This window comes from Dromiciops gliroides, chromosome 3 (genome assembly GCF_019393635.1).
Source record: "Dromiciops gliroides isolate mDroGli1 chromosome 3, mDroGli1.pri, whole genome shotgun sequence".
Taxonomy (NCBI): domain Eukaryota; kingdom Metazoa; phylum Chordata; class Mammalia; order Microbiotheria; family Microbiotheriidae; genus Dromiciops; species Dromiciops gliroides.
The window spans coordinates 241,731,964-241,753,938 of NC_057863.1; the positions used below are offsets into that span (position 1 = coordinate 241,731,964).

General features: G+C 38.9%; 2 pseudogenes; both read left to right on the forward strand.

The window, feature by feature from the left end:
- Positions 1 to 25: 25 nt before the first annotated feature.
- Positions 26 to 749, forward strand: LOC122747408 (annotated as a pseudogene).
- A 2,729-nt stretch (positions 750 to 3,478) lies between these two features.
- On the forward strand, positions 3,479 to 4,400 carry LOC122747409 (annotated as a pseudogene).
- The last annotated feature ends 17,575 nt before the right edge of the window (positions 4,401 to 21,975 follow it).

Here is a 21,975-nt window from a genome sequence, read left to right on the forward strand (position 1 = left end):
TGAAAGGAAGAAGAGGACGGTTGTCATGGCTGCCGTGAAGTGGGGTCTCATCTCAGTCCTGCTGCTGTTGCTGTTCACCTCTTCTCAGGGTTCCGAAGGGGCGGGGGCAGCATCCGACGGGGCCCGGCGGGAGCTGGGGCGGCGTTGGGGAGCGCTTTAAGATCTACGGCCGGGCGGTGGTGGCGGGAGTGAAGCCGCAGGACTGGATCGCCAACCTGGGTGTTGGTGGACGGTGAGGGGCATGTCGGCTTTCTCAAGACAGATGGAAGTTTTGTGGTTCATGATATACCTTCTGGTTCTTATGTTGTAGAAGTTATATCCCCAGCTTACAGGTTTGACCCTGTTCGGTGGATATCACTTCAAAAGGAAAAATGAGAGCAAGATATGTTCATTACATTAAGACATCAGAAGTGGTCAGGTTACCCTATCCTCTTCAGATGAAATCTTCTGGTCCACCTTCCTACTTTATAAAAAGGGAGTCCTGGGGTTGGACAGATTTTCTGATGAATCCAATGGTTATGACGATGGTACTTCCATTACTGATATTTGTGCTTCTGCCCAAAGTTGTCAACACAGGGGATCCTGACAGGAGAAGGGAGATGGAGCAGTCAATGAACATGTTGAATTCAAACCATGAACTACCTGATGTTTCAGAGTTTATGACAAGTCTCTTCTCTTCAAAATCCTTGGGCAAGTCCAGCAGTGGCAGCAGTACGACAGGCAAAAGTGGGGCTGGTAAAAGGAGTTAGTCAGGTGGTCCAAAGCTGGCATTTGCACAAACACTCGACAACACTGGCTGGCATCCAAGTCTTGAGGGAGAACTTCACAAAGCAACTACTGTAAACTTGAACCGGCCTGAAAGTTGATCTCTTGCAACTGTTGTATGTGATGTAACTTTTTAACTCATTTAAACTGTTTGGCACTTGGTATGCTGAAGATAACACAGATCCCATCCTTTACCATGTGAGGTCAACATTGATGTCACTGAATTGATTACAGTGCCTCATAGAGAATGACATAAATAAACTAAATTATATGAAGTGCTATACATTATGTATAATTTAAAAAAAATGAAAGGAAGAGGGGGGCAGCTAGGTGGCACAGTGAATAAAGCACTGACCCTGGATTCAGCAGGACCTGAGTTTAAATCCAGCCTCAGACACTTAACACTTGCTAGATGTATGACCCTGGGCAAGTCACTTAGCCCTCATTGCCCTAAAAAAAAAAAGGAAGAAGATATATACATCACAAGGTGATGACTAGAGAACGAATTGAAGGTTGGAGGGACTGGAGGTCACAATGAGGCTATTAAAGTAGCATTAAGAGATTTAGTGCTGAAATCATCTTCTAACCAAGAACGTCTTAGAAGATCGGAAGGAGGGAGCTGCTGTGCTGAGACAGGAGTGGAGCCCAACCCCACAGTCACCCTGACACAGATCCAGTCCCAGGAATGCCTAACCAGAGAAGGAGACCCCCAGAGACTCTGAATAAGCTGAAGTGCCAGTGTCATCTGGAACTAAGCTCACAGTTTGGTGAGAGGGCTGAGCCGTTGGCAGGGGGGAGACTATATGGGTCTATGCTGGTGCTGAGGCAGAACTTGGGTGTTTCATATCTGATGGGAAGAAGATATTTAAATTTAGCCTCACCCTAGATCCCTGTTGCAACTATGGCTGGTGGTCACATGACCATAAAGACATAAAGACAGGGGCAGCTAGGTGGTGCAGTGGATAGAGCGTTGGCCCTGAAGTCAGGAGTACCTGAGTTCAAATCTGGCTTCAGACACTTAACACTTATTAGCTGTGTGACCCTGGGTAAGTCACTTAACCCAATTGCCTCACTAAAAAAAAAAAAAAGAAAAGACATAAAGACAATGGATATTTGTCAATAAATATAACCGCACAAAGCTCTTTGAATCCTTCTTGTCCCTTTCTCTTTTCTATGTAGATATATGGTCACAGAATTGAAAATATAAATGCTAATTTCCTAAATATTTAACATTTTAATTCAAATTATTAAAATAACTTGATTAAAGGATTTGCAAATTAAAATAAAAATTGATTTAAAAGCAGCCACGGGGTAATTTGGAAAACTTCAAAAGCCTCAAACTTACCAAGTTTAAAGTAAAATACATTCTGTTTATGTCACAAACTCATATGGATATTATCTGTCTCATGGGGGCAGATACTTAATATTCAGGCTTGTATTTCTCATGACAGAAACTTTTCATAGGACTATAGCCTTTTGGGTTGAGAGGTCATTGTTTGAAGGGGAAGGTTGATGACAAAATTCTTGTAAATCTGGGGTCATTGGTTCTGCTGGATTTGGCAGTCTTCCTGTATTCTAGAGTTTGGCTGCTCTAATAGCCCTGATTACTATAATAAACATTAGCTACAACTTAAGAACCATGAGCAAATCTGTATCTCTGATAGATCTAAAGTACTACATTTGCATTTGATTGCAGGGAAGCATTATTTAATAACTAAGAATATTTGCCCTTTTAGCACATCTAGATTAATATTGGAAAGATCAACTGTATATGGAGCAAAAAAGAAAAACCCAAAGAGCAAAACTATAGAAAAGTGTCAGTTGGAAAGGGAAGAAACTTGGGGAAAGGGAAACAAGTAAGAGGCCATATAACTATCTTCATAAGAATATACCAGGGTTGGGGGCAGCTAGGTAGTGAAGTGGATAGAGCACCAGCCCTGGATTCAGGAGGACCTGAGTTCAAATCTGCCCTCAGGCACTTGACACTTACTAGCTGTGTGACCCTGGGCAAGTCACTTAACCCTCATTGCCCTGCATCATTGTGGAAAAGATGTTCCTATAATTAGAAATGGAGAAATCAGAGAGGAGTGGGGAGAGGGAGCTGAGTTCAGTTTTGGACAAATTGTGGTAGAGAATGTGGCAGAATGCTCTGGAGAGGAGGGCAAAGGGTGGAAGGTGTGGGAGGTATAGATGTGGGAGTCATTTTTTAAAATATGATAACTGATGTCTTGGACATAAAAGACACTACCAAGGCATAAAGTGTGGAGAAAAAAGAAGGATAAGGGCAGAACCTGTGGGGATAGCCACAGTTATAGGATGAAAAGCTAGAGAAGAGACAGAGAAGGAACAATTTGAGAGGTACGATGAGAAATATTCTTAAGAAGATTTAGCTAAGGGGCAGCTAGGGTGTGCAGTGGATTGAGCACTGGCCCTGGATTCAGGAGGACCTGAGTTCAAATCCCACTTCAGACTCTTAACACTTACTAGCTGTGTGACCCTGGGCAAGTCACTTAACCCCAATTGCCTCACCAAAGAAAGAAAGAAAGAAAGAAAGAAAGAAAGAAAGAAAGAAAGAAAGAAAGAAAGAAAGAAAGAAAGAAAGGAGATTTAGCTAAGTACAGCTGTCCAGGCTGCCATTTTGTCTGGAGTTAAATCTGAGAATGTGCAGGACTTGCTGCTGTTGGATGTCACTCCTCTTTCCCTTGGAATTGAGACTGCTGGTGAAGTTATGACAGTTCTGATCAAATGTAATACCACCATACATCCCCACCAAGCAGACACTGACCTTTACTACCTATTTTGACAACAAGCCTGGTGTGCTTATTCAGGTTTATGAAGGTGAGAGAGCAATGACCAAGGATAACAACCTGCTTGGCAAGTTTGAGCTCACAGGAATCCCCCCAGCACACAGGGGTGTCCCTCAGATTGAAGTAACATTTGACATCGATGCAAATGGAATCCTTAATGTTTCTGCTGTGGATAAGAGCACAGGAAAGGAGAACAAGATCACCATCACCAATGACTAAGGTCGTCTGAAGAAAGAAGGCGTTGAACATATGGTCCAGGAGGTTGAGAAGTACAACGTGTAGGGGCAGCTAGGTCGCGCAGTGGATAAAACACTGGCCCTGGATTCAGGAGGACCTGAGTTCAAATCTGACCTCAGACACTTGACACTTACTAGCTGTATGACCCTGGGCAAGTCACCTTAACCCCTGTTTTCCTGCAAAAAAAAAAGTACAATGACAATGCTGAGGACGAGAATAGAAGATGAGAAACTGCTAGGCAAGATTGGAGATGAAGACAAACAGAAGATCCTTGACATATGTAATGAAATAATCAACTGGCTGGATAACAACCAGACTGCTGAGAAGGAAGAATTTGAGCATCAGCAGAAAGAATTGGAGAAGGTCTGCAATCCCATCATTACTAAGCTGTACCAGAGTTCAGGTGGCATGCCAGGAGGCATGCCTGGTGGGTTCCCAGGGGGTGTAGCAGCCCCATCTGGAGGTGCCTCTTCTGGACAATTGAAGAGGTTGACTAAACCCGCCAGAAGAAAGAGCATTCCACACAGCTTTCCAAAAATTGAAGGACTCAGATGTGTAGTGTGGCCAAGACGGTATCAGTTTAAAAGTTAACATTTAAACTACTACAAAAATCTGGGCCTTCTGAATACTTGAATGTGTGCAGAGGAAGAGAAGTGAACAACATTGTACTTTATCAGTACTGTAAACAAGTAGAAATGCAATTCTTGTCCTAGAGAATAAAATATATTTAAAATTGGCACCATTAAAAAAAAAAGAAGAAACTTTAGCTAAGGTCCCTTCAAATATCATCCAGTATCTTCCCATCCCTTTCTCAGACAAAGACATGGCAAGACTGGTTCCACTTCTCTTACTCTTTTTTTTTTTTTTTTTTTGCAGGGCAATGGGGATTAAGTGACTTGCCCAGGGTCACACAGCTAGTAAGTGTCAAGTGTCTGAGGCCAGATTTGCACTCAAGTCCTCCTGAATCCAGGGCTGGTGCTTGATCCACTGCACCACCTAGCTGCCTCCTCTCACTCACTCTTAATGACTTCCAATTTCATAATTTAAAGGAAACTGCTTATTCCAATTTTATCTATTATCTCTTAATTGCCAAACCTCATTGTTTTTCCTAAATCCCAATACTTCTCAACCTATCTACTACATTAAATACTATTGACCAGCCTTCTTTTCTGGACATTTTCTTATCTCTGGACTTTTGTAATGCTAATTTTGCCTTGTTTTCCTTTTACTTGTCTCACTCCCCCTTCCTTATCAGTTTCTTTTGTGGGTATGTTATCCAATTTATTTCCCTAAGTATTGATGCTCCTAAGGTTCCTCTGTCCTGAGACCTTTTCCTTTCTCTTTCTATATTTTTTCTGGGTAGAGTGACAAGAGAGTAACTATATCAATTGACTCCTGGTCTTGTCATCAATTTCCACATGTTTAATTGTCATCTTTATGCCAATGGCTTCAGCCCTAGTACGTCCCTTGATTTTGAGTTCCCATCACCAATTGTCTCTAGGATATTTCAAATTGAATATCCCAGAGATATCTTAAATTCAACATGTCTAAAACTAAACTCATTATACCTCCATTGGTTTTCCTAAAACCTTCTCCTCTTCCAAATATCCTTATTTTTGTTCAATATACCACCATCTTTCCAATATCCCCATTCCCTAACTTTATCATTATCCTTGACTCCTCTCACTTTACTTACTACACACATACTAAATCAATTGCCAGACCTTGCCATTTCTAACTCCATAACATCTCTCACACCTTTGACTTACATTCTAATTACACAGATAACCTTTTCTTTTTGTCCACACAAAACATTCTTATTATTTTAGTTGATCCTTATGGAGCCTTCCTGGATTAATTACAGGAAGTCCAGACATCTCTTTGGCTTGTATCATGTAGTCATTCCCCTGTGTGTTTTATTGGCATATTCATACCCTTCACACATGCATCATAACTATACAATTATATAGGTATTAATGATTATTCTATTTACATTATTATTTTTTCATATTATTATTGTCAGACAGAGGGTAGACTTGTGGAAGGCTGGGGTATTTTTTAAGTAACTGATTTCTAAATATATTTATCAGAGCATTTGAGTACTGTGAAGGCTCTTGGAGAGCAACTGGCACTACCACCTTATTTTATCGATGAAGAAACTGAATCTCAAAGATGTGAGGTAATTTAATCAAAATCACACAACTGGTTAGTGATTGAGCAAGAATAATATCTGTCGTCTACATTTTTTTTTTTTTGTGTGTGTGTGCTATCACTGTGCTATCAAGTGAGCCTGCTTCTCAATATGATTATTGAGATGTAAGATCATCTTCCATAGACTCATTGAAAACATTTTTGGGATTACTCCAGTAGCAGACAGGATGACAGAGATGAAATGTATATCATCCTACTATTCTATCATAGTTTTTATTTCCTCTGTGAAGTCTCTATCTTTTGTAGGTGTTTGTTTCTTTTGGCTTAAAGATTATGAGTATGTGGTTTAACATCAATTTAAAATGTTTCTCTTAAATGATCTAAGATACTATATAACAACAAATCTGCAGAATTACCCTTGTTAGTTGCTTTGCCAGGGGCTAAATCTTGCCATTTATTTCTCTTCTATGTTGTCTTTTCCCCATACATATGACTTAATAGGCAGTCAGAATAATTGCAAGGCAGTTGTGCTTAGGAATATTTTACATGGAAGAGATCTTAGAAATCTAGTATGAGGTAAAAAGGCAATTAACGACCCAGACTGTGAAACAATGAGGCTAAGGTCATAGAGCCAGTAAAGAGTCATGATGGAATTTAAAAGCAGATATTTTGACTTCTAGTTCAGTGCTCTTTTTGCATCATGGCAGAAATTCCTAAATGGATGAGATCATAGGACCTTCAGAATTTTTTGACCATCATCATACCACCACCATCAGCAGCAGCAGCACCACCACCATCATCATCATTCATCTTTTTCAATGGAGTTGAGAAAAAAATAGTTCCAGGACAGGTTGCTATTCTGTTGTATTATTCTTTAATAATTTGTGAACTATTGAACAAATAGATTTAAAAAACCCACTTTTGTGTAATTGAATAAAAATATTGAGATATAAGCTCAATTTCTGCAGACTCACTCGAAGCATCTTTGGAACAGCTCCAGTACTACACAAGATGACAGAGATGATATGTATGTTATTCTACTGAACCATGGTTTAGATTTTTTTTTTTTTTTGGTGAGGCCTCTTTCTTTTGAGAGGCTTGTTCCATTTAGCTTGAAGATTATGAGTATGTGGGGCAGCTAGGTGACACATTGGATAAAGCACCGGCCCTGGATTCAAGAGTACCTGAGTTCAAATCCGACCTCAAACATTTGACACTTATTAGCTGTGTGACCCTGGGCAAGTCACTTAACCCCCATTGCCCCACAAAAAGAAAAGAAAAAAAAAGATTATGAGTATGTGATATGGTGATATGCATTACATTTAAAAAAATTTTTTTTGTGCATCACTATTATGTCCAGGCAGTTTGGGGCAAAAGTTCTGCCTGTGGTAATGATATGGTTGCAGGATAGTTTATCTGCTGCATTATCAAGTATATTTCAACTTCTATGTACTACAAAGATCTTTCATCTGTTAATTTTTGAAAGATGGTGAGATACTAATGAATAAATCTGGCCATCAGATCATGTCTTACCAGGTAGGTGCTAAAACTTTTTAGTCTAAAACTGTATCATTTGTATAATATGAATTGATCATTAATAGGGTTATTTTGAGTAAGATAATATATGTAATTTAATCAAGGTTCCTAAATGACAACCTTTATATAACTTCCAGTCACAATGACCTGATCCTCAATTCCTGTGATAAATTCTTCCACTTCCCCACACAAAACTGTATGACTCAGACATTTGTTCAGTGATCCTTTATAGATATATTGGTAACAGAGCTCATGTGGATATCACTCCTTGAGAACCTTTTGATTCCATTCTTAGATCATGACTTATTCATGGGTACCATTTGGAGATAAAGTCCTGTGTTTCATTCAACAAGTCCAAGATTATGTATTTATTGTCAGTTATTATTAATTAGTGAAGCAAGGCCTATTTGTTCCAAAATAATTTCTACATGTTTTTAACCTATTTACCATATGCTCTAAAAATATCTTTTCTTCCTTGTTGTTGTTCAGTAGTTTCAGTTGTATCCAACTAACACTTTATCCCATTTGGAGCACTCTTGGTAAAAATACTGGCTTGGTTTGCCATCTCATTTTCCAGCTCATTTTCTAGTTAAGGAAACTGAGACAAACAGGGTTAAGTGATTTCCCCAGGGTCACATAGGTAGAAAGTGTCTATGGTTTGATTTGAATACAGGTCTTCCTAACTCCAGGTTTGCCTTCTGCTATGTCACCTTTCCTCTTTTGGGCTGAGGAAATACTAATTTTCCTACAAAAGACTAATAGTGTTAAGTCTCATGCTTTGTTAATATTTTACCACTTTTTGCTAGCATATTTTCCAGATCCATTGTTTATTTTACAGTTGTAAAAGTATAAATTAAAACTGATATTGCATAGTTATTCATTGCTTTGAACATATACTTTCCATAGAGATTTAACTTCAGCATGGAAGTAGGGTTTTGGATACTTAAAACTGTTGATTTCTCCATGATTTTTCTTGCCTGGTTATGTGTTACCTTCCTCCAGTTTGACCCTCAGATTCAAGTTCAAAGCTCACAGTCTTCATTTTTCCTCAGGATATCTTAAGAATTTTATACTTACCTCCAGGTCCCATCTCTGTGCTTGGCACTCATTATTCCCTTATGGCTAAAATGCTTTCTCCCCCTTACTTTGTCCCTTGGAGTCCCTGGTTGTTTTATAGATTCAGATGAGGTTACACTTTCTTCAGGAGGATTTTTCTGGTTCCCCAAGGTATTAGGGCCTTCTCTTCTAAGATATATATATATATGTGTGTGTGTGTGTGTATGTGTGTGTGTGTGTGTGTGTGTGTATGTGTGTGTGTGTATGTGTATGTGTATATATATACCTTTTTATATATATACACACATACCTTACACACACACATACACATACAACTCTATACGTACATGTTTATTCCCTTATTAAAATATAAGGTTCTCAAGAGTAGGGACACCTTTATTTTTGTCTTTGTATGCCCAGAGCCTGGCATAGTGCCTAGCACATAGTAGGTACTTAATATATTCTTGTGGAATAATTATCAGATCCAAATGATATTTTGATATAATGGAGAAAGATTCCATGAGATGAAGAAGCTGTTTTACACACACACACACACACACACACACACACACACAATGTTACATTATATTATCATATATACATTATATATATATATATATATGTGTTACATTTACTGGAGCTATATAGCTAAGAGTTATCCATTTATATGAAATTATTAATAATATGTTTGGCTATGACTCCTTTAATTTTAAAGCCAGAGAAGATAAAGGGTCATATCTAGGCAGAATCATAATGACCTCAAGCTGTCTTCCTGAAAGATGAATTTACTATATATAAATTCTGGTTGACTTTACTGTGTTGATTGATTATTTTAAATAAAGGACAGTTTTCTATTTGTACATCAAGTGTTTTAGCCTTCTCATATCTATTTTATATACTTGTAGGTCATGAATAAGACATGAGTGCAGAACTAAGTCAAAGGCTTTGCAATAATTAATAAATGTACTACAAGTACTTAGGTGCTTTTGGATAGCTTATTCGAAATAGTTACCAAGTGTCCAATTACTTTTTATATCCTTGGGATATTTTTGTAAGTTTTTTTTCTTTTTTCTTTTTTAACTCCTTAGCCAATATATTGCTTTTGTGTAGATTTATTATTTATTTTCATAAATTTTTCAGTAGAATCTGTGAATGGTTTGTTAAACAAAAAAAGTACATGTATAGGGTGTCCCAAAAGTCTTAGTTCAATTTGTTTCAATTGATTGCAATTTATTTGTTAGTAGTAGATGTGAGACTTAAAATTGGATATTAGATCATAAATCTCCCCTCTTTAACCTTTCCCTTAATTTATCTCCCAGACTAGTTAGTTAGGTGTGGCTACTACCTGCTCTAGGAGACAGAGATAACTCTAGAGGTCAGGAGGATCATCCCTAAACAATAATCTCCCTCAACTTTCAGGAATGACAAGCATCCAAGCTTTCCCCACCCTACCCCCAGAAGGAACTTTCCATTTTCAGGTGGTCACCCCATCTATCCTCTAAAAAAGTTTTTCCTTTTTTTCTGTTCTGGGAGGAACACGTCTCTAAGCTATCTCTTCCCCTTGATGCCATCTTCTACTTCTGTCTTGGTCACTTTCTCTGGTACCAAATAAAAGACCATTTTAATCCTCATTGGACTGTGTATGAGAGTGTTAATTCTTGTTGGTTTTGTTTTTTGTTTTGTTTTGCTGGGCAATATGGGTTAAGTGACTTGCCCAGGGTCACACAGCTAGTGTCAAGTGTCTGAGGCTGGATTTGAACTCAGGTCCTCCTGAATCCAGGGCTGGCACTTTATCCATTGTGCCACCTAGCAGCCCCGAGAGTGTTAATTCTTTACAGAAGAATATCTAAGGACCCCCACCACCTAATTCCTCTATGACACTTTATATTTCCTTATTCAGAAATCAGCCCCTGTAGGTTATTCAGCTGGCTTCTGAAGGACATTGATGATAGATGAAACTGTCCAAATTCTTGGGGTACATGCTTTTTGATCTTTGGTGGGACTCTGGGTAGAGATGAATTCTTTTGTACAGATTACTGGAAGTGGCTGAGGCTCATGATTAGATAATGTTCTCTGCAGGAGAAGCTGAAGATTTTTTGCCTACCTCATTAATATGTCTAACCCCTCATTGATTATTAACCAATCAGAGTTGATTTCCACTTTCAGGAACATCCCCTTTTTCAAATCTACTTAAGCATTCATTATTCTCCAGGGGGTGTCTTAGTTTATGAAAGAAAGCCAAATGACCATACTTTTATTATCTCTTAGCCATTCTTTATTTTCTAGCCATTCTTAATAAAATTGATTATTAATTACTCAGAATCTATGTCTCCAACTTTTCATTCATCACAATCGCACTCTTTTACATGTCTGCTTTTACTTCTGTAGTCTTTTCTGGGACAACAGTAACAGCAAATAATATTGGGTACACATTTTGAAATCTTTTTACACTTTCAAATGTGGTGGGAGAATGTACTTATTAGGGTTATGGAAGCGAAAAATACAAATGACAGAGAAGTGACTGATCCTGACCTTGTCTCCATTCCCAGGCCAATTAATTGACTGTGACTGAGAAAATTTTGTAAATTCCAGGCTCTGATTATTTTGTAGATCTCTTAGACTCTTCTCTTCCTGAGATTCCCGAGGTTTCTTCTTGGAATTTAGCTTATTATGCAAATGAACCTGCCTGGTGAAAATACAAGAGACTTTTCCCAAAGACAGTCTCATAGCTCTCTGTCTTGCCACCCATAGAAACCTTGTCCCCAGTTTTCATCTTCAGGTACTCCTAGCACTTGCTATGTCATATCACAAATTGTAACTCCTCTGTCCTGATTAAAGACTTTAATTTGGTTATATTGATTGTTTTCATTAATTTTCAAGTTGACAAGATATCAACCCTCATGAATTACTCAGTTTTGGCATTGTTAGTTTTTGGCTTATTAGTTGAGATTCATACAACAGAACTCAAAAAGGGGCTTTGGAAATTCAAGTCTTAAGTATTCCCATCTCCTTTTCTCACAGTCCTTTAGACTGGTATTATTATTATTTTTTTTTGTCATTTGTTTTATTAGGTAGCACTTTTGGTGTAGATTTTTAATTCCCGTATGTTCCAGATTTAAGTGATTCCTCCATTTGTGCTCTTATTTGATCTAATCATATTTTAGGAATATGTTATTCCTTACTATTGGTTTTGCCTGATCTGTCATATGTTATTGTATAGCATTGAGCTGATCCTAACAGAGGCACAAAGCACTATGAAAACCTTATTTTTAACTAGTAACATCTGCTTCCAATTTTAAGTCCAAATACTAGGGCATAATGCAAGAATGCGTATTGTCAATGCATTGCATCTACACTCATTGTTTCCTTGCCATGGTGGTTACCACCATTAGCATTTAAGCATTTACAATATGTGGGGTTTTATGGGGGAAAAGGTGTGTGTGGGTCCTTAGGTATTCCTCTGTAAAGAATTGCACTCTTGCACTCAGTCCAATTAGGATTAAAATGGTCTTTTATTTGGGACCAGGGAAAATGACTACAGGGTGTGTCAAAGGCTTCATCCCTGGGGAGGAGATGGCTTAGAAATAGCTTTCAACCAGAACAGAAGAAAGGCAAAAGCTTTTATAGAGGATAGATGTGCTGACCACCTGAAAATGGAAAGTTCCTTTTGGGGTAGTGTGGGAAAAGATTCCTGAGAATCAGGGGGATATTTTGTTTTTGTTTTGTTTTGTTAGAAGGTCAATTGGTGCAGGTGTTGGGAGTAGGGGTGTTGGGGTCCTTAGGAATTCCTCTTTAAAGAATTATACCCTCTTGCACACAAATCCAATTACAATAAAATAATATTTTATTTGGGCACTAGAGAAAGGAAAGCCTTGAGACAAGTCTCAGGGGGAGATAATTCCAGAGGGGTGGTTCTTGGAGATATCTATCTCCTTGAGCAGGAGAAAGATAAATACTTTTTTTTCCAGGGCAATGAAGGTTAAGTGACTTGCCCAGGGTCACAGAACTAGTAAGCATCAAGTGTCTGAGGCTGAATGTGAACTCAGGTCCTCCTGAATCCAGGGCTAGTACTTTATCCACTGTGCCACCTAACTGCCCCTGACAAATACTTTTATAGAAGACTGATGGTGGAGGGTTTGATGGGGAGATCATTTTGATGTGGGATGGAATTAGGGTCAATTGATTGTGAGTCATCCCAAAAGAATTACAAGACTCAGTGACGCAGTTTCCCATGTTTTATTGCAATACTGTGAGTGACCACAGGGAGAGAACCAGGAAAGTGGAAAGGTATCTCTTGAATTAGGAAAAATAGAAAGTTATATTTATAGTATGGATAAGTTGATTATCAATCTCATTATAATAATCTCCACCTTTGGGAGGTACAGGGGAGGGCCTATCCTAATTTGAAGTTCCTGGGATCCTAAGCTAACCCCTGAGGTGGATACCTTTTTCATTGGAGGTATGTTTTGGGGGTTTACATGTTATAAGGTGAATCTGGGGACAAATATGGCCTTTTCTGTGCATGTCTCTTTCTGATTCCCATGGCTAGTTTCAAAACATCTTCGTTTATCATTTATTCCTAGTTTGAGTTTCTATAGTCTGTCAATTTTGTCATTGTTATAGTCCAAGGTCTTCATGGCCTAGATCCCTCTGTTCCCATTATGGGTACTGATTTATGTGCATAATAGAACCTAGCATCCTGACTTGTAAGTTATCCATTATGGGGGGCAGAGTCAAGATAGCATAGGAAAGACATTAAATGCACAAAGCTCCTGATACAATTACCCCAAAGACAGCAATAAAAGAAACCCTGAAGCAGAAAAACCCACAAAAATATGAGCTGAGATTATTTTCTAGCCATAAACAAATTAAAGAGGGCCATGCTGGGCTGTGAGTAAAGTCCAACCCCACAATTGCACCAACAGAGACTCCAGGCATGCCTTACCAGAGGAACTTAACCCCCAAGCCTCTGAATCAGCTGCAGCACCAGCGTCTTCTGGAACTGAGCTTGTGGTCAGGTGAGAGGGCTAAACAACTGCCCGGGGGGGGTGCGGGGAGGGAAGTGCAAGGGTGTCAGTGGGACCTAGGGAGGAATTTGGCTGTCCCACCCCAGTGGGGAACCAGGAAGAAAGCCTGAGTGGTGGGAGGCCCCGGTGGGGGAGGGGTGCAGGCTTGTTGAAGCTAAGTACCACAGCACAGAAAGATTTTCTGGTTGCTTATTTAGTAAGTTGGCTTGAGGTTATCTTCAGTCCAGAGAACAGGCCAGGTGGGGGAAAAACCTGCCCTTCCTCAAACCAAAACACCTGGGACCCTCTGAATCTTGGGACAGTAGTGTAGCCTAGAAGCAGGGTCCCCCAGTGGGGAGTTAAAAGTCAAGTAAAAGACAACAAGACAAGCGAGCAAATAAAGTTGAGAATTATAGAAAATTTCTTCAGTGACAATGAAGATCAAGATTCACCCTCAGAAGAGGATAAAAACCTCAGGGGCCCTACATCCAAAGCTTCCAAGAAAAATATGAACTGGTCTCAGGCCATGGAATCACTCAAAAGGAACTTTGAAGGGAAAGTAGGGGAGATAAAAGGAAGATTTGGAGAGAGAGAGGAAAGAAAGTAAAAAAGAAATGAGAGTGATGCAGGAAAGTCATAAGAAAAAAGTCAACAGTTTGAAAAATCAAATGGAAAAGGAGATAAAAAAAGCTGTCTGAAGAAAATAATTGCCTAAGAATTAGGATTGAACAAATGGAAGCTAATGACTTTATAAGAAATCAAGACACAGTAAAGCAAATCCAATTGAATGAAAAAATAGAGGGCAATGTAAAATATCTCCTTCGAAAAACAGCTGACCTGGAAAATAAATCCAGGAGAGATAGTTGAAAATCATTGGACTACCTGAAAACCATGACCAAAATAAGAGCCTAGACATCATCTTCCAAGTAATTGTAAGGGAAAATTGCCCTGATATTCTAAAAGCAGAAAGTAAAATAGAAATTAAAAGAATCCACCGATCACCTCCAGAAAGAGATCCCAAAAGGAAAACTTCTAGGAATATTATAGCCAAATTGCAGAGCTCCCAGGTCAAGGAGAAAATATTGCAAGCAGCTATTAAAAGGAATTCAAATACTGTGGAGCTCCAATAAGGATAAAACAAGACCTAGCTGCATCTACTTTAAAAGACTGGAGGGCATGGAATATGATATTCCAGAGGGCAAAGGAACTGGGACTGCAGCCAAGAATCACATACCCAGCAAAACTGCGTATAATTTTTCAGAGGAAAAAATGGGATTTTGATGAATAAGAGGACTTTCAGGCATTTGTGAAGAAAAGACCTGAACTGAATAGAAAATTTGACTTTTGAATACAAGACCCTGGAGAAGCATAAAAAGGTAAACAGGAAAAAAAATCATGAGGGACATTAAAAGGTTAAACTGTTTACATTCTTACATGAGAAGATAATATTTCCAACTCATAAGAACTTTCTCAGTAAGGACTACACAGAGGACACAGGTCTGAACTGAATATGAAGGGATGATATCTGTAAAGCATTCATTTTTTGTTTATCCTTGTTCTTTGTGGGGCAAACAGGGCAGGGTATCTTATGTCTGGGGCCAGATTTGGGCTCGCGGCCTCCTGGGTTCAGGGCTGGTGCTTTGTCCACTGTATCACCTAGCTAACCCATGATGACTTCATTAAAATAGGGTTGAGGGGTAGGAGGAATAGACCAGGGGAGGGGGAAGGGGGGAGGTAGCTCACATGAAGAAAACAAGAAAAAAACTTATGGAGGGGAGGGGAAGAGGGGGAAGGAATAGGGAAGTGAATGAACCTTACTATCATCAGAATTGGATCAAAGAGGGAATAACATACATATTCAAATGGGTATAGTAATATATTTTTTTCCCTGTGTAAAAGTTGGTGGGGAAGGAGAAGAGGGGAAGGAGGGAAGGGAAGTTTGGGGGAGTGAGCTGTAAAAAGCAAAACACTTTCAAGGAAGGTGAAGATGTTCTGCTTAACTGCAACATGTATGGCATGTATTTAATTGCTTGATTTCATAAGGAGAACTGAGGAGGGAGGGAGGAAGAAAAATTTAAGAAAACAGACTTAGCTCAAAGACCGGAACCTCATCAGAAGGGGCTCATGGAGGGAATAACCTACACACCTAATTGGGAGGAATAATCTATTTAACCCTACAGGAAAGTAGGAGGGGAAGAGGATAAGGAGGAAAGGGTGAATGAAGGGAGGATAGGGTGGGGGAGGGGGCAGTCAGTTGCAAAACACTTTTGAGGAGGAATAGGGCAAAATAAGATAGAAAATAAAGTAAACATCATTGGAAGGGAATAGGATGGAGGGAAATAATTATGATGATTGACTATAATGGCAAAACATATGGTACCCACTCTGCTCGGCTATTGTGAAGAAAACTCTTTATCAAGTTTAAGGTACTATATAAAAGTTATGATGAACAGGATGCTATCGGAAAAACCTGGAAAGACCCACATGAACTGAGGCAGAGAGAAATGTATTGTATAAAAAATAACAGCAATAGTATAAGATGATCTGCTGGGAAGCACATGGTTATTTTCAGCAAGACAATGATCCAATATAACTCTGAAGGACTTATGAAAATTGCAATATACCTACAGAGAAAGAACTGATGGTATCTGAAAACAGTATGAAACACATTTTTTTGAAAATTTAATCTGAAGTCTTGTTTTTATCTGTTTTCTCTCACAATCTAGCTAATGTAGAAATGTTTTCCATGACTACTCATGTATAACTTACATTGTATTGCTTGAGTTCTTGGGTTAGGGTTGGGAAGGAAGGGAGGAAGAGAAGTTGGAACACAACGTTTTTAAAAATTGATGTCAAAATTTGTTTTTACATGTAATTTGGAAAGTAAAATTCTAAACAATGTAAAAAAAGAAGTTATCTATTAACTGGGGTCTGAATCCCTCTTAGAGCTCATATATGAATTAGAGCTTGGGTCTTAGCTTTTCTCATTAACCCCTTTTTGCTTCCTACATCAATTTGACTGTGGAAAGTTCCTTTGTTGAGGATGATCACTCTGTCCCCCTGGTGTCATTCAGGCAGCAGCCACACCTAAAGGGTGTATCTCCCCAAGGGGTGGCAGAGACTAGAATGAAAGGTGGTGGTCCTGGAGTTAATTCAGTCCTGATGTGGTGCTATTTATTTCTTTAGGAATGTCTATCCTTTGGTATAGCTTCTCAAGGAGAAGGGTTCTTGATTTCCCCCAGAAAACTTCTGAGGTACTCCAAGCCCATAACATTTTCATAGTCCTGGTCTCTGGATTTATCTCTGTCTCCTAGCTCAGGAAGTATCTATGCCTAACTGACTTTTCCTGCTATAGGATTTCATTTCCCCTTACTTCTTAGGTGTGTTCCTCCTGATATGTAGTTGGCCAGGCTAAACTTTATTAGTCCCTTGATTCCTTGATATGTCTGTTCTAAGCCCCACGTCATGGGGTATCAAAATTTATTATTTATTTGAGTGTATCTTGCCTTCTTTTGGAACCATACAAAGAAGGAGCATCACTCACTTCATTCTCCTCCATGTCAAGATGATCATCATAATATTTCCAGGCAAGACTTAGTCCACAACTCTGTTAACCTGTCAGTTTCTTAGATTCACAGGATCATTTGTATCATACTAAGCAGGATGCTAACTCAGTCAATCTATCAGTCAATGAACAAGTATTTATTATCGACCAGACACTATGCTACATTCTGGGGTTACAAAATTAAAAACATGGTCTCTAACCTCAAGGGGCTTACATTATAATATTTGTGTATGTCCATGATACATATAGTATAATGGAAGCTAATCTCAGGAGGAAGGCATTATAAAGGGGGATTGGGAGTGGGAAAGACCTCCCATTTCCCAGTGAAGTGATCAAATTGATTGTGAGGCATCCAAAGGATTACAAGACTCAATGACTCAGTTTCCCAAGTTTTATTGAAAGATTGTTGACCTCAGGGAGAGGACCATGGAGATAGATGTCTCGGATAGGGGGATAAAAATGGTTATATTTATAATAAGAAAAGTAGGTTATCTCCTCATTATTTTAATCTCCTCCTTGTGGGATGTTCATGGGAGGTCTTCTCCTCCTTTGGACTTTCTGGGGTCCTAAGACAACCTCCAAGATGGGTACATTTTTCCTTGAAGGTGTGTTTTTGGGGTTTACACATCTTTAGGTGAACCTAAGGACACATTTGGTCCTTTCTGTGCATGTTCCTAAAGACATGCTTAAATTTGTCAGACCCAGAGGGTCTCTATGTTTATGATATCTCTCTACTTAAGATCTGGTTTCCAGGTGTCCTGTCATCTAGGGATATTAATGGCTATTAATGGTTAATGGTCCCTAGTTACTGTCTCTGTTGATGGTGTTGGTTGATAGGGACTTGAACTTTCTTGGTTCCAGTACTATTGATATGAACACAAACCTTAGTTTTTCTGTTAACCCTTTTAGGTACCATTGATAGGTTATCTGTTAACCCCTTTTAGTTATTATTGATAAGTTATCTGTTAACCCTTTTAGCCTCCTCCATCACCAGGGAAAGTAGCATTTGAGCTTTATTTTGAAGGAAACCAGCAAAGCCATTGAAATTACCAGTGCCCTCTTGGCTAACATTTCAGGGTCCCTTCCAAGCCTTCCTACTATAGTCATTTCAGAGTAAACAGAGATTCAGTTGATTATCATCCTGGCTGGTATTCCTTTACTTTGCCATCCCCCCACTGACTTGCCCATCATCATATGGATGATCATTTGGGCTTTTTGTTGTTTTTATTCCTGCCTGAAAGGAAGACTACTCAATTGCAAAGGCAGACTTAAGTGTTAGAGTGAGCCTAGAGACTTGGGACATAAGATGGTTTTCAAAGGGGGTATAAATACAAAGCTTGAGCAAATACAAAGCCTTGGGCAAGAATATTCTGCTCCTATTGATTCCCCAGTGAGTTCAGGACTGTTGAACATTTTGCAAATGGTAAAGTATTGCAGAAATCTGATCTTTTATTATGATTATTATTCTTGGCCACCAGGACTCTGTCCCTCTATGTTGGTACCAGAAAGGGCCCACAGGAAGGGGAGTAAAAACTGTGCCCAAGAAAATATGGTTGTAAAACCTTTGGATCCTTGGGATCATCATCTGAAAATTTACTCAGTTTACTAGACTTAATCAACAAAAACAAAACTCAGAAACACAAATATTTGTTAATGAAATGTAAATAATGAGGCCCTCTGAGCCATCCGCCAGGTTTTGGGACTAAATTTGCAAAGTGAGATACTCCTATAATTCTATTTTAAGTGAAAGTTTCCAGTGATATGAAAAGTGAAAAGAGTAATCACTGTCACAAACTCCAGCAGTCAGAGACAACTCCACAGTATCCAACTTGATGCTGCCTGTGATGGCAGGATGCTGAGAAAATCCTGACAGACAAATGGATGGTAGTTTTAAGTGCTAAGAGAGTTAATACAAATGACAGAGAAAAGAAACAGATCTTTAAATAGTGGTGGGAGGGAAGACTCACAACCATGTCCTGAGTGTCAAAATTTTGCTAAAAGGTAAAAATACAACCATAATAGAAAAAATTTAAAATGCCACAGTCATTTTTAGGGTATGCTATATTTAGGGATTTTTAAATACACAAAAAATCTGTAGATCAAGCTAAATATGTACATACCCACCTATTTTTGTACATATTTGCCTGTACATCATGTATTTGCACACATGCACGTACATACATATGTGTGTATGTACATACATGTACATATGTACCTATACATGCATGCATACACATACATATACTTGTATATATAAATGTTCTTTCTAGGGAAGAGAGTTGCAAATGTCTTAGAGATGGAGACCAGATGAACAGAAAAGTCTGCACATTCTACTTCAAATACTGTTTTCCTTTCGTCTCTTTCCTGCCTTCCCTGCCTTCTCCCTCCCCTACTCTCTTGCTCCTTCTGTTTCTCTCTTACCTGTTCAGACTACAAATGTTACACACCTGACTATTTAAATTTTTTAAAAATGGTGTAATCCCAAAACAATCTCAGCTTCAGAGTGAAAATTAAAGTATTGGTCCTGACAGGTTTTTTAGGGGACAGGAGTTTTGAAGTTTAAAACCTCTTGTCCCTTCTTTGTGGTCACTCACAATAACAGTTATAGATATTTGAATTTTTAAAATGTCACCCCATTGGATTCAAGGCTTAGTGAAAACAGAGCTGTGAGCTCTGAAAGGTGACCTAGAGAAGGCAATGTGCTAATAAGTAGCAGATTGTTCAACATGACCCAAACCCTTCTTTTATTGAAAAATGGGATCTACAAAGGCACTTGGTAACATGTTTCATAAGGACTTAATTTTGCTCAGCAATAACAGGGCCATTAAATTTGCTTAGAGCCTGGAGAACAAGAAAACAGGAAAATTTTTATTCTCTGTTACTCTGGCCTCAAAGCAGAAAATCTTGCTTGCTATTTCCCCACCCCACCAAAGATATAAAAAAGAGAAACATAAGAAACTGGCTAAATCTCATCATCCTGTGTCCCCCCAAATCTAAATATATATTTACAAGAAAAAGTTACTTTGAATCTCTCCATCCAGATACAGGGACCTGATGGCAGAAAGTGGGAAGGTAGCTAGCAAGGCGAGAGTTATTGATGTTCAGAGAGCCTTGAGTTGTGTCAATCCAGACAATTGGGTTCTGATCCTAGTTTTGATGTTCATTGGTGTGTGTGTGTGTGTGTGTGTGTGTGTGTGTCTAAGAGAAACAGAGACAGAGACAGAAAAACAGAAAGAAACAGAAACAGAGACACACAGAGAGACAGAAACACACACACAGACAAAAGAAAAGAGAGAGACAGACACAAAGAGAGAGAGAGAAACATACATACACAAACAGAGGCAGGGGAGAGAGACAGAGAGAGGGAAGGAGAGAGATAGAGAGAAGGAAACAGAGACAGACAGATACAGAAACACACAAACACAAACAGAGGGAAAGAGAGAGAGACACACAGAGAGAGACAGAGAGAGAGAAATAGAGAGAGAGAGACAGAGACAGACAGGGAGGGACAGAGGGAAACAGAGAGGCAGAGAGAAAGACAGAAACAGAGACACAGAGAGACAGAGAAACAGAGAAGAAAGACAGAGACACACTGATAAAGAGCTGAGAAACAAGAGAGAGAGAGAGAGAGAGAAAGAGAGAGAGAGAGAGAGAGAGACAGAGAGACAGAGAGACAGAGAGACAGAGAGACAGAGAGACAGAGAGACAGAGAGATGGAGGAAGGGAGACTTTAGATTCCACTTGGTGCCCCAGTGTTCCTGTTTAGTAAAATGAAAATATAATGCCAGGTCTGGGTGTAGAAACCTAGGGTCTGTGACAGTTTACTTTACCCTCTACCTTCAGATTCAGTCTATCTTTATCAGATTCAGGTGAGCATAGAACAAGACCTGAGGACTGGAAATCTAGATTCCAGGAGGCTACAACTTCAACAGCTCTACCAACAAGACCCACCAACTTATAAGAATGAGAACTATAATGAGATCAAAATAAGACCTGACCAAAAAAAAGTTCAGAAAAGAGAAAGCTTTCTTATTTTCCTTTAGCTGGCATGTACATAAGGGAGCCATGGGGAACGAGGTTAAGTAGAATGAACCAAGATTGTAGAGGAGGTTGAAAGTCAAATACAGGAGATGAATTTTGCCATGAGTGGAATCAGATCTTTGCAGACATGCTTAAAGGAAGACCCAGCTAAGCAAGACATTGTTACCTACTCTAGGGATTCCTACCTTTACTTATTCCTAAATCCTATTGCCACCCTGGAACATATTCCATTCATATAAAAAAAAGATTTGGAACAGTACAGATCAATTCACTCAGGTTCAAGGCCTCCCAAGGGAATAAATATTTTTGTTTCAATGCATTCACTTAACAAAAGGGAACATTAGTGCATGGATGGCTTAAGTTATTCACCCAGCAAACAGGGTTCAAGTAGGCCTTCTGTGAGACCTACAGATTAAGTCCTCTTTACTCATTTGGCACAAAAACAAACATGACAAGTGACAAAATTGCTAATAAATTCTTCTAGGTGTTTTTTCCAAGAAACACTGGCCATTTTGAAGTGTGTGTGACATGCTTGTGTTTGATTTCTAAACAAATCCTCTAAGTGTTCTATTCTGCCTTATTTTCAGCTAAACGTTTTTTTTCCTCTCTCCTTAATTATTGATATTGTTTTGGGTACAAAAATATATCCTGAGAGTATTTGTCATTTTCTGATGTTTACAGCAGGATTCTTTTTCCTTCCTTTAAATCATTTTTTTCTCTTTAAATGAAGTATGTCTGTCTGACACAGGCACATGGGCTCCAATAGAGTCTTTGGTATTGCTTCCCTATCTTCAATCCCTTCTTTGAAAGG